The sequence below is a fragment of the Pelophylax lessonae genome (assembly GCF_965119305.1).
Source record: "Pelophylax lessonae genome assembly, chromosome: 4".
Taxonomy (NCBI): Eukaryota; Metazoa; Chordata; class Amphibia; order Anura; family Ranidae; genus Pelophylax; species Pelophylax lessonae.
Window position 1 is genome coordinate 65,321,382 of NC_138771.1, and position 13,241 is coordinate 65,334,622.

At 40.6% G+C, this 13,241-nt stretch overlaps 1 protein-coding gene across 1 annotated transcript in view; it reads left to right on the top strand.

Annotated features, from left to right (window-relative positions):
- The window catches only part of ADAMTSL3 (ADAMTS like 3), a 730,739-nt gene that overhangs the window by 302,343 nt on the left and 415,155 nt on the right, over positions 1-13,241 (top strand). The gene's annotated exons all lie outside the window — the stretch shown is intronic.

Consider the following 13,241-nt stretch of genomic DNA (forward strand, 5'->3'; position numbering starts at 1 on the left):
TCTCGACAACAGTTACCACTCAAATTGCTAGTCCTGCAGACTAACAATATAGCGTTTTATATGTGTCTGGCCTCCAGTTAAAGCTGTAATGTCCTTTCCCCCACTCTGTTTAGTGTCTGGAGCCACCTCCAGCAAATTTAGCATTGGAGGCATGACATGTCAGTTCTTCATATAAGATTCTGACACTTGCTGAGAGGTTGAGAAGCACCATAATTACTTTATTACTGGTCAGTTAAATTAAAAACAGGCCTCTCTTTTTTTCTTTCCCCAGAAATGTGTTTTTTGCTTGGTGCACCCTGCACATTGTACATTCTTTCTTTTCTCTGGCACCATAGGCCATGTTATATTAAAGAATTATTGAAGAAATGTTCTGGCGTTCTTCAGTAACAGGAAAACAGCTTGTTTTTCTTATCTCTGAATGGCACATAAAATTGGCCCAACTAACAGAATTGATATGTCAGGAGCTGCAGCAGATCAGTTGTACCATGCACAGGCTGTCAGTAAATCCGTCTTAGATTAGCCTCCGGAGTATTATGTGCAAATAAATATCTCTTGAATGTTTTTGATTTGTGCCGTTTTTGCTTTATAGTTTGCATCATTGAATGTAACAGCTCATTTCTTTTGCAATGTGCTCACATTCTGAAATGAATTTAAATCAGGAATAAAGTTTATTAAAGAACATCAAAACATTCCAGAGTACACATATATCATCACATGTCACATACTAATGACAGTCATGTGAAAATCAAAATTCGAACAGAAAAAAGAAAGAAAAATACCCCAAGATGTGAACACAGATAGTTCCAAGTATACTGTCCCACACCATCGTGTGATTCTACCCTACTGTACTTCAAAGCATTAGCCCGTAACTTCAAAACATTCCTGTTCAAATAGTAATGGCTTCATAATAATAATCTATGCATCACCAGATCCACATGGTGCTAAACCAGGGGTACTCATCCATCTACTCTATACTTTCTCATACTTACCAGGGAAACCCCCAATGCTGATATACTGTATAAGGTACTCATTATGCAAAGTTATACCCATATGGTTGAGCCATCAATCTGAAATTGTTTAATTTTAATTTTGTTTTAATAGAGGGAGATGCTAGGCTTGGTAATACCATGGATTGGACTGTTTCCAACTTGTTTGTACTAACAATCATAGCAAAGGTATTGCTGTCATGACCTTGAATATGAACGCCACCCAACTAAATTCTCCCTTAGCGCCGGTTCACATTACCGCGACGCTACTTCGGGTGGCGACCTCCGAGGTCGCGGTGCGAGCAGCGCGCCGCGACCTCGGAGCAGCCGCCACGGACTTCATAACATTGAGGTCTATGGCGGTCACCTCCTGGTCGCCCCAAAGAAGCTCCGGACCCTTTTTCTAGGTCGGAGCGACTTGTGTCGCTCCTATTAGAACGGGTCCGCAGCTTCCCTATGGGAGGCGACCTGCGGCGACCTGTGAGGCGACCAGGTCGCCTCACAGGTCGCCCTAGTGTGAACCGAGCCTTACTAAATAAAATGTCAACTGGAAACATTTAGGCCACAGCATCCATTTATTAAACAACAAAATACAAAAATTAAAAATTACCAATTCCATTTTTCATTATAAAAAAAGTATTATAACAATCATATCAATTACTGACCTGCTTTTCTGGTCTAGGGTCTTTGAAGGCGTCTTTATTTTACCAACCGGATGTATCTGCCACAATTCAACTTAAAGGCCCTCGATTACACCGACTCAAGGACAATTTACCTATCAATCAGTCCTCCATACAGCCACATAACCATTAGTATTTTCCTGCTTTAACTTAAATAGGGGAAAGGTAAACCCATACCTGTCATTGGCTTAGCCCATTATTGTCCAAATTTTAACAACCATCTGCCACCATCGAAGACCCTGAGACCCCTGCCAGCCGCTACGACAATACCAGCTAAGAAAAAAAATTCATTCAGAACTCATATTGTAATTATGCCACCACTGACAAAACGGAACTCCACAAAATATAAGCCTAAAAAAGAAACAAGACCAAAAAGGGAAGGAAAGAAGGGCAATTCAGCCAAAATGTAGGAAGAGAGGGCGGAAGAACCTTGTCTGTCTCTGTCACTGCTCCAACTTACTATGAAGTCAAGTCCACACCACTTCGAACTCTACTATGATCCCACCCTGCCACACCCCGCCCCCGCCCCTGCTCTCTCCAATCAGGTAAGACCCTGTAGCTTTTAAACAAAATTAATACTACCCTACATTAACTCCAGCCTAAATGCAAACCTAGTCATATCGGCCTTTCACTTAAGCTGCACCACCAGCCCTATGCATTCCTCTTCATACCTGTTACACTAGCAAAGAGCAGAGATCTACAACAATATTCTGCTTATGAGGCTGACCTACAATGCTTATAACAGATGTTATAAGAGATTTTACCTCTACAGGGGGAATGACAAATAGTCATTTTGTCATAAAAGTAAGAACATTCCCAGAGACCCTAATAGAGGGAGAGAGTGCGGCCATTCCAACCTCAAATCCTTCTCAACCATCATGTTAAGTCAAGACCCCTATTTCTTTCTTTTGATGTTCTTATTTAAACACTTGCACAGCACAATGTTTTTGCTAACTGTGAACAGCTCTGACGCCTTTTCTGTTTAGCAGTCTAGATGCGTGTAGCACACCCGTATGGTTAGACTCTATCATAGCTGCGAGGAAGTTGACAGGCCATGATGCAGTGCTAGTATGAGTACTTGAAAGTGTATTTCTCCTTTTGCAGCCAAATTGGGATAACACCTATTTTATGTTTATTACATGTTCCCTTTCACATAGCATAGCTTTGAAAAAATATTCAAAAATTGTGTTTTGCTTATTTTACTGATAAATCTTTTTGTTGAAAAATCCTACCTATAAAAAATATTTTGCTGCAACCTCCAACACCTTAGGTACTTTCACATAAAGTTGGGCTACTTGGGTTTTATGTTTCCCAGTTGAAGACTAACAGAAACTGAATATAAATCTCTTTACGAGTGGTTTTTAAAGTATCTCTCGGTTACTTGGTTTTCGTTATTGTTATTGTTATTTTTAATTTTCTTTAAAGTTCAGTATACATAAATAACCTATTATGCAGTATTGACTATGCAAATTGGGCACCATTACATTTTACTTGTGTATTCATTTCATGCTTTACTGTAGACAACATATACTGAGCTATGGAATCATTCTTGAAACGTTATGTATTATTCTTGGTTACTTTGCTGAAAATGTATAAATCATTTCAATATGTCTAAGCTTCAATAAAAAACAATTGAAAGAAAAATCCTACTTAGCTTTCCCCTTCTATTTAATGTTAAGGAGGAAGCTGGGGAGTTATATTTACCATAATTAAAGTCCAACTCCAAGAAATCAAACAAATCCTCTTTGCAGTGACGTTGCGCCGTGAGGGCAAGGGAGAGTAAAAGCATTTTACTTACCCAATCCTCTGCTCCCCCAGCAGATGATTATCCCCTATTCTCAGGTGGTGGACTGTCAACAGACATCATCACATCCTAGGCAGGGTTATGGACACTGCGGTGGTCTTGATGATGCCAGGACTTTAGACCGCTGGATCATGGGAGAGAAGACGCTGCAGAACAGGTCTAGCTGTGTGGGGGAGCGAAGTATTGGGTAAGTAAATCTTCTTTCCTATGCCCTCTAGACCTAAATGAGCAGTTATACCTTGAAATGCCAATGTAGCGTGTACAGGATTTAAATATGCAGGCAGATCTTCATTATCAGTTATGAAATAGATGTGTGCACTTACAAAGTTACAAAGTTCCTTACAAAGTTAAAGATAAACTCAAGTATGTTTTTTTATGGCATACTTACATTGGCCCGGCTTGGCACATTGTAAGTGCATATATCTAATACCTGAAGGACCACTGGGGAAATTGGCAATCACTGTAGTAATCAGTGCTACTAAAGTGATAGCTGCAATCTTCCAAGTCCTGTGGTTTCCATCTGTGTACTGACCAAAAGGGGGGGGGGGCTCACTTGGCCCTTTCACCATTCACAGAACACCTTGGTAGGAGGTGTAGTGATGTCACGTTCTTCACCTTGTCCAATCCGCTTTAAATTCCCTTAGACTTTCTGCTGGTCCCTCTTCCATCAATATCTTGCAGGGAGGGCAAGCAGAACAGTAAGAGACAAATTTGATTTTGTCTTTATTTCAAACATTATAAAAAAATCTTTTTCAATAAACCTTATTTCCCAACTTTTTATCGTTTCTACACTGCCCTAACAAACTGATATAATAACATACAGCTGCAGTCCCAGGCAGTGGCACACACATAATAGTGTCTACAGTATAGGCTCAGGGAGACCTTGCCAGGCAGTATAGGCATCATACAGACAGGACTGCTCATGGCAAACAGTTCATGTTTTCTTTTTCAAGAAAATAGAACACGGGGAAAGAAACAAGTCGATATGTGAATGATGCTACCACAATATATTTGACAGCTCATTGGTTAACACTTTAAATCCATTGGTCCCTTGAACTTTGAGATGGTTGAAATAGTGCATAGCAAGTTGCAGTAGATCTTTCAGTTCTAAGTTATGTCTTTGTCAAATAAAAGCTGATGGAAAACTTTCGTTACTTCCATCTGTATGGCCACACACAGCAGTTTCAACTGCTTGTGACCAGCTTTCAACTGAACTGACATTGCAATCTACAACCAGTACTTTGAATCGTCCATGGTGTTCAGTGAAGCTGTTGGTGGTAGGTTGCATTTGATTTTTGGTTGTTTTTGCAAAGCAAAATGGTTGAACATTCCTAAAATCAGATTTTTCTCCCTCATTTGAACAAGGCAATTTCTTTACAATCTCCTTGTGGTAGAACCAACATATTAGGTCTTCAATTGCATTTGTGATTTTGACTTTAAAAAAAAAATAAAATAATTGAAAGTTCAGTCACTCTAGCCCCATGTATAGTCAGCTTTAGGGCTTGGTCAGCATTGTGACCACGAAGACCCATTATTCAACACCATCTAGATATGTGCCAACTTGGCAAGCCTGGTTTTGCTTTAAATTTAAATTCTAGTTATCAGACACTGTTGTGTGGGTTTCTTTTTCTAAAAGCCCTGAGCAGTGGAGACCCATTTGGTATTTCTAACATTACACTGTTCATAGTAATGTGTGTATTTTATATATTTGTTTATTTTAATGTTAATTTTAACTTTACTATGTTCTTAGTAATGTGTAAATAATGCATGTTTATTAGAGTTAATGTAAGTTCTATAGCTACTATGTTCGCAGTAATATGTGCTATATATCACACGTGCTTGTTAGTTTTAATGTTATCATGTTTATAGTAATGCATATATTACATACAGTATGTTTGCTAGTTTTAATGTTAGTTCTAATGTTACTGTGTTCATAGCAATGTGTACATTACATGCGCTTGTTAGTTAAAATATTTCTAAACTCAAAACCAAAATTGTAATATATATGCAATATTGCAGATTACTAGTCCTTGGTGTGGTGGCTGCATTTGCTTTTTTTCAAATTTCTTTTGCATTATGGCTCTGTCACTCCTCCACAGTATATATGGAAGGGGTGGGGAACAGGGCAATTGGTAGATTAGAGTAGCCTTTTTCAACTGGGGTGCCACCTGAGCTTATCAGGGGTGCAGCAGCATCCTGATTCAGAAAGGCTCTCAGACTTAACCAAGCTCTCGCTCTCCTGAACGGTACATCGGCACAGCAGGAGCTTGCTGTGGACAGTGCAATGAAGAGCATTGGAAGGCCGAGGCAACTTCCCGCGCCCTGAGCTTTCTGCTTCCCCTTACAGGTCAGTGCCTGGTGTCAGTGCAAGGCTGAATGTGTATATACAGTACCGGTAAGATGACGGGGAGCAGAAGAGGTACGTGCTAATTGCCCCGGATTCCGACTCTACAACCAGCTGCTAATACAGAGCTACACCCGAAAGCCAGCCATTTGTCCCTTACAGTTCACTAGCCTGCCATTCCTTACTGATCAAAAGGGAGGTGGGGTTTGGTTTGCAGAGGTTAGCAGAGGTTATCTTGAAAGAGGCGCAGTTTGGCATGTTCGTCCTGGGCTTTTGGTGACCTCGTCCCGGCATTGCCTCTCATCATACACATTAATGATCTGTCCATTTCTGATATCAGAAAAGTCACAAGCAGATTCATTTTCATACTCCCTACATTTGTCTGAATTAAGAGTGAAAGAAAAGGAATAGTGAAAGGAAAAGAAGTAGCCATAAAATTCCTCAAGAAAATTCATACTTCTTGAATGTATAAATGCAAACACTACCAAAGAAATACCTCATAGTCAAAAGAGGAGCAAACATTGTAGTTAGTGTGTGTAATCAGTGTGGATAACAAACAAGATAATTATACAACATTCTATATCAATTTACCTATGTGTTGTAAAGGAAACCTGTACTGTGGTATCAGGTAAATGCTTTACCTGACTTTTGCTATGATGGCAGCTTTAGTATAGTTTAGAAATGACACATAGAAGGCCTGTCATTTTGTTTGATGCCCCAACATTGCTTGCCTGGTAGCATAGTAACACTTTGGGAGATTTAGGTATGAGTTCATGACAAGCTCAACTGTCATTCAGACGATGAATTTAAAAAAACGGACAATACATATCTTCCCATCTCCCTTACAATATATTGTTTCTTCTGCAATGCTTTAAATAGATAGAAATTCACTTCCTAAGTGCACATTTTTATTACATATTGTTTTTTTATAGTGCCAACATTTTGCATAGCCGGTTACAAAATGGAGGGAGACAGTATAGTTACAATATGATTCAATATAAGAGGAATCTGAGGGCCCTGCTCTTAGACTTTACAATCCGAAAAGGAAGGGTCATGTGATACCAATAGTAAAAAACACAGTTTATTAGTTAGAGGCAATTAATCTGTCCAGAGGATTAATGGCTTCATATAATATGATATGCTTCAAGTAAAAAAATCTAAGTAGATCCAAATCATATTTGGATGACTTGTAGTATACTGTACCAACTGCCATTGTTTTTTCCACATTTCCACATTTTTTTCATCTAATTTTGTATCTCAGTATTGCTGATCTCCTCCAGCCTATTTAAATCTGCAGATTTAAAAAACTGAAAACAACTTTTGAAATTGCATTAACTTGTTGAAGCTCATATGAGATTTTAAGGATTGCATTTAGAAAGAGGAACTTCACTTGGCTGTCAAGAAAGTACTATAGCTGCTGACTTTTAAAGTACAAACACTTACCAGTCCATAAGGTCCAGGGCTGTCTTCTTCATGCTCTATTCTTTACAGGGTTTCTGTACTTCTGCACCACCATCTTTGATTTGGGAACTGGCTGTCACTTTTTGAATACTCAGATGGCCACCTTCACTGCACATTCATGAGGCAAGCAGATTGCTGGGAGACTGTCTTTAAGCCTCCTGGGATGTGTCACATGTCTGGGCAGGCTGTTGACGCCAAGGACTACATCATCCTTGGAAGGAAGGAAGACGTGAGAGCAAGCACCAAAATAAGGTGCTTGCCCCCCCCCCCTCCAAAAAAAGACCTACAATTCTGTAAGAGGCTGGGGGACGATGACAAGGCATTGTGCTTAATTCAGGGGTGAAGATCTGCTTTGAAGACTAACTAAAGGGAACATTTTCTTTTTAGTTTTAGACAGAGTAGAGATGGATTTGAAAAGCTATTCGTTTTTTATTGCTGTCTGTGTCCCCGTTAGGGATATTCACCCTCTCTATTTGTCTTGCTTACTATTATCATTGAAAGTAAAAGTAATACAGCAGAAGTCTTCCAATGGGGAAAGTAATTCTGTTGGCCTGGGAAGGGGGGGGGGGGGGCAAGGGATTTTCTTAATTTGCAGGGATTTTCTCTCACTTCCTGTTTTGGCTATGGGATAGGAAGTGAATGTAAATCTCCCTGTAGCACCCTACAGGTAGGTGCTAGGTAAAGGTATAGTGGGCCTTGTCTGCCTAACAGCGGGGCTGTGATTTATTAGTCAGGGTGTCATGGTTTCCAGGTGTGCCTGCTGAAAGGGGAGTCTCCCCACTGGCTCCTGTGAGAGGCTTCTCATGGGGGGTGGAGGAAACCTAATCAGGGGACACATCCAGGCTTGTACCTACCCCAGAAGGCAGATTGTGCTGCAAAGGATTCTGGGAGTGGCTATAAGTTTGGGGGTGGCTCATGACACAATGTCTTTGGCAGGAGCAGAGTCCCAGGAAGGAGAGAATGACTGTCTCTCCTCCTGTCTGAGGAGGAAAATCCGGGGTGCTGCCTGAAGATCCAGAAAGTGCCGAGCTGAGAACCTGCGGAGAGTCAGAGGGGGTCCAGTCCCAGGAAAGCCTACACAGGTCGTGAGTACTGAGGATTGCCCCTGGGGGTCTGCCTGAAGTTAGAGGGGACCACTCCGGAAGAGGTTTGTGGATCCAGTGCCAGCTAGTTGTAAAAGGGGGATCTAGGTTGAGGACCCTGAAGTTACAGAGGGGGTGCATAGTCAGTGGACCCTGAAGAGCTTAAAGTGTAAAGGGGGCATCTGCGGTTTGTGCCCTGAAGTGCCAGTGCACAGTGTGAAGTGTGTCAGTTGAAAGTAACAGCAGTACAGGAACTTACAAGGAGTTTTCTCAGCCAGTGCAGTGCTGGAAGGAACCATGGAGTGACTTTGAGCTATAGCAGTGTTACAAGTCAAGCAGTTCCACAGTCCTGGATCTTCTGGACTAAAGTCGAGGATTCAGCACAGTTTTCAGTGATACACAGTGTTCAAGCATCAGGAAGCGTTGTCTAGTGTCGGCTGGCGTTAAGACAGCGCTAATAGGCATTTTTGCCAGAAAAGTCCCACAATTGTATTTAGTTGAGCCTAAAGGAGTATCCCACTCATTCCCTTCTCCCATCCCCTTAAATACAATAAAACAACAAAACAAAGATGCCGGAGTTGTCAATGTCTCAGTGCTCACACCCAGGGTCGCAGCTCACATGGGCTGGAGGGGTAACCGGTACAGATGGCAGACCCACAACCTGCTACATCCCCAATTGGGCACAGATGGCATAAAAATCTGGCAGGGGTTATAGCCCTGCTATATTCTATCCAAAATGAAAAAAAAAAAAGACGTTGGCCTAGAGTTCTTGTTTTAGGTATCAAATCTATCTGAATTCCCTTTCTTTGTGAGCAGTGCCTGCATATAGTGCATAGTGCTTATGATGTGTTGCCAATTACATTGGAAATGATAACAGTTGAAAGATTTAATTGGATAATACAAGATGGAGAGGTGAAAGGTACCACTGAGCTGCCTTAATTTAGGGCCATTTAAACTTGCCTTTGCCAAAAAATACATATGAAAATTTTTACAACTAACATCTATCTGCATTCCTCTGTCTATTATTATTTTGCGTGTTGATGGCTCTATCTTTAGCCTAATTTTTTTCATAGTTTTGTCTTTAAGTTTAATCCTCCTTATTTTACTCCAGTGATATAAAATAAGCATTTTCCTACGTTTCTTTATGAGTCTACATCTTTAATTTGAAAACCATGCAGATACCCAAGAGCCCCCCAAGAGACAGGACCATCATTCCAAGGAAAGTGTTTGGGGTTATTGTTGCACTGCGTGCCAAGTGGATTTTGTGGATGGGATAGATCCAAAGAAATGCTATTAAAAGATATTTCTTGACAGCAAATGTTGGTGCAGACTTGTTGGCTTCAGAAGGTATTGTTTTGTTTGGACTCCAGTCTGCCAGAGAACAGAATTTGGAGACAGTCATTTTACTTTTAATGGCTTGCATAGCAGAATACTTCACTTACAGTTAGGTGATCCAAGTGCCCAATTTATGATATGTCATGTACCTGGAAAATACATGTTAAGAACATAGACTTTTCTGAAGGAAGCGAGCAAGCAAATGAGCAGGAAAAAGGAACTGCGCCAGACCTAGGCTACATGAGGTTTATAGCAAATAGGGGTCATGTTTACCAAGACAAATTTGTCAAGCAGCAAATGTACCACTTATACAAATAATGACATTTCCTATAATTGGTAATGAATACCATACATAGTTACTGATGTATGGGAAGTAGAGTTTTTACTTAAAATAACCAGTCAGCTTCCCTTTTTTACAATGCAGGAACAGTTAAACAAATAGTCTGATTTAGTACACCATTTTATTAAAGGAGTGTATAGAAACTATTTGGTAATGAATTTGATTTTGTTCCTCACTGGAAATTTTTATAAAGGTATACCATCTATACTACCATGAAAACCCCTGGTACCCAACCTGCAACCCTCGAGGGCTGCATGCGTTCCTTTGGTATATGATGTGTGGCGCTCAGATCTCAGCAGTCTGTTTTGGGAACATTGATTAGGGTGATAGCTTGATCTTTACTAGCCTTATGCAACATGTGCCCAGTTTCGTATTGTCTTCTGCAGCATATCCCCAGCCAAAAATGTATCCTGTCCACACTCTCTGACCCTCATTTCCTCTATTAGGTCTGCAGTTTCTGATAGTCTTCTCAAGCAGGGCCGCTGATAGGGGGGACCACCAGCCCTCTTGTAGGGGGCCCGAGCACACAGGGGGCCCACACAGAGAGGGGGATTAGTGATGGACAACAAATACAGAAATCTTCCTCCAGCACCTGAATCTGATCTGTCTCTCTCCCTGCTATCAGCTTTTATCTGTTGAGCAAGAGACAGTTGTCCCTCACTAATCCCCCTCCCTTTTGTGGGCCCCCTCCCAGCACTTATCTCTGCTCAGGAGTTTATTTGTAAATTGTAACTTTGTTTCTCTCTCTCTGTCTCTCTGATCACTGAGCTCCAACTGCCCAGCCTGTATATTTTTCTCATCTCATCTTTTTTATTTAACATAGGTTTTTTTAGATTTAGCAGGAATTATGCGAGTTATGTTACATTTGTGTCTGCTAATAGTGATTTTGTTGTAATTTTAGCTAAATATATCTTTAATATTTTCTTGGGGGGGCCCTGCCAGGTAGTCTGTACGGGGCCCCGCGATTTCTAACAGCAGCCCTGCTCTCAAGCATTAAATATACTGAACATTATGTGTGACCCTTTGGTGATGTCAGAGGCTGCATTTGAGACCACCTTTAGCTTATAAGTTGACAACCACTGGTATAAACTATGAATCAGATATCAAAATGGAAATGCACAATCAGTTTTCAAAGACTTGATTGCAGATGAGTAAACATTACATTTATTCTTTCGAGGTTGTTATCACTCTTGTACAAATTCTTGATTTTTAAATTTCCAGATGTTTTCTGTAGTTATTGTTATATAAATCATGCTTATAGACATGTTTACCCATAAGAAGAGTTACACAAATGTATGAAAATGTTTGGAATTGTTTTAATTCCTCTTAGGTTTTTTATTGCTGTGTTCCATTTGAGAGTTTTAGCTTTTTTTGTTCTTGTGGCCTTTGTCACCAAGGCTGAAAGTGATGGGAAAATTCAAAATTCTGAGTTTTCCGCAGAACAGAAATAGAATGAGTCTTTCAATGGGGACAATTGTTACGGTGACAACTGTCTAAGAGAAGGAAAATGTTTGACTAGATCAGGCAAGGACTTTAACGACACCAAACTAATTTTTATAAAATAAACAATTTTTTCATAAATTCATTAAAAAACCATCAGATATGGTACATGAGCCCCAAAAATCGGGGGCATCAAGCTGGTAATGCAATATACACAGAATAAACAATAATGTGGTTAGTGTATAGATATTTTCATACTACATCACATCAGATAGATCTCATGAGGGGTGACAGGAGAAAGAACTGCCATCCGTCAGGATCACATGATGTTGTATTGAGAAGATAGAAAGAAGATAGAAGTTTATAATGCTCGACATGTTTCGCTATTATAATAGCTTCATCGGGAGCTTATAACATAGTTCTGTATAGTAATGTAGTTCAGTGGGACGGGTTAATGCCAGCAGCATAGGACTAACGAGGAAGGTGTTAGGTCTGTGAGCCGGATCAAGATAAGTAACAGGTGTGTAGATGCTATCCTGGTAGAGGATTACATTAGGGACAGGCTAATTGCAAGTCCAACAGTATCTTGGGACCGCTTTTAAATCCTGCATGGCTTGATATAAAAGAGGTAAGAAGCCACAGTATAGGTAAACCACAGTTGATTAGGGCAATCGTGGAAATGCTGGAGGCAGCCGAAATGATCCTGTATAGAACGTACACCTTCCCCGGATGGGGAACCACCACCACTGTCTAAGAGAAGATTTCTCTCACTATGGAGAGATTTCTTTTTGTTTTCTTTTCGAGTCTATGAGACAGGAAATCAAGGGGAATTTCCCAAATGTGACACAGACAATACTTTTTGGATAGCTGCAGTTCTAGAATAGTTAAACTAGGTAAATATAGGCTTAATAGATACACATACATAATAATTGCATGGCCTAAACATAAGAAGACTGGCTTATCATCAACAATTCTAATGCTATATATATCAGAACAACTCAATTTGATACAAACAGGCAATGTTCAAATAGAAAAAAAAATATCCCGTCTTGAGGCAGGGAAATTTAGAAGTATGTCTTTTACAAGTAAAACGTTTTTTTTTTTTGTAATTGCAATATATAGTATCCATGGATTTGAAACTTCCAAATACTAGAATCTATATAAAATGCTATAGAACAAACACAAACCACACAATAATTAAGTTATACCTTTATATAATCTTTATGTGTGTGTCATTATTGTCTGAGTTTTAGTGTTTTTAAGGAATACCATTACAATATTAACTTCTTCCGGCCCGCGCTATAGCCGAAAGACGGCTACAGCGCGGGCTCTAATTTCCGGGAGGCCGTCTTTAAACAGCCTCCCAGTGACAGGCTCCCGCGAGCGCGCTTTGGGGAAAATCTGTGTCGGCCGTGTCCCTTGGACACAGCCAATCACAGATCGTGGTGAATGGCCAATCACAGCGGCCATTTACCACGTGATCGGACCATGCAATGAGAGATGATCTCAAATGTGAGATCATCTCTCATCGCCAGCTCTCCTTCCTCACACAGAGACTGCAGTGTGAGGAAGAGCAGAGCTGATCAGCGGTAGGGGACACAGAGAAATGTAATCAGGGCACTGATCACCAGTGCCCTGATTACACAAGGTAAATAAAATACACTAAGTGCCCACCATCAGTGCCCACAGTGCCCCCCATCAGTGCCCCCCATCAGTGCCCACAATCAGTGCCCATAGTGCTGCCAGTCAGTGCCCATCAGTGCCTGCTC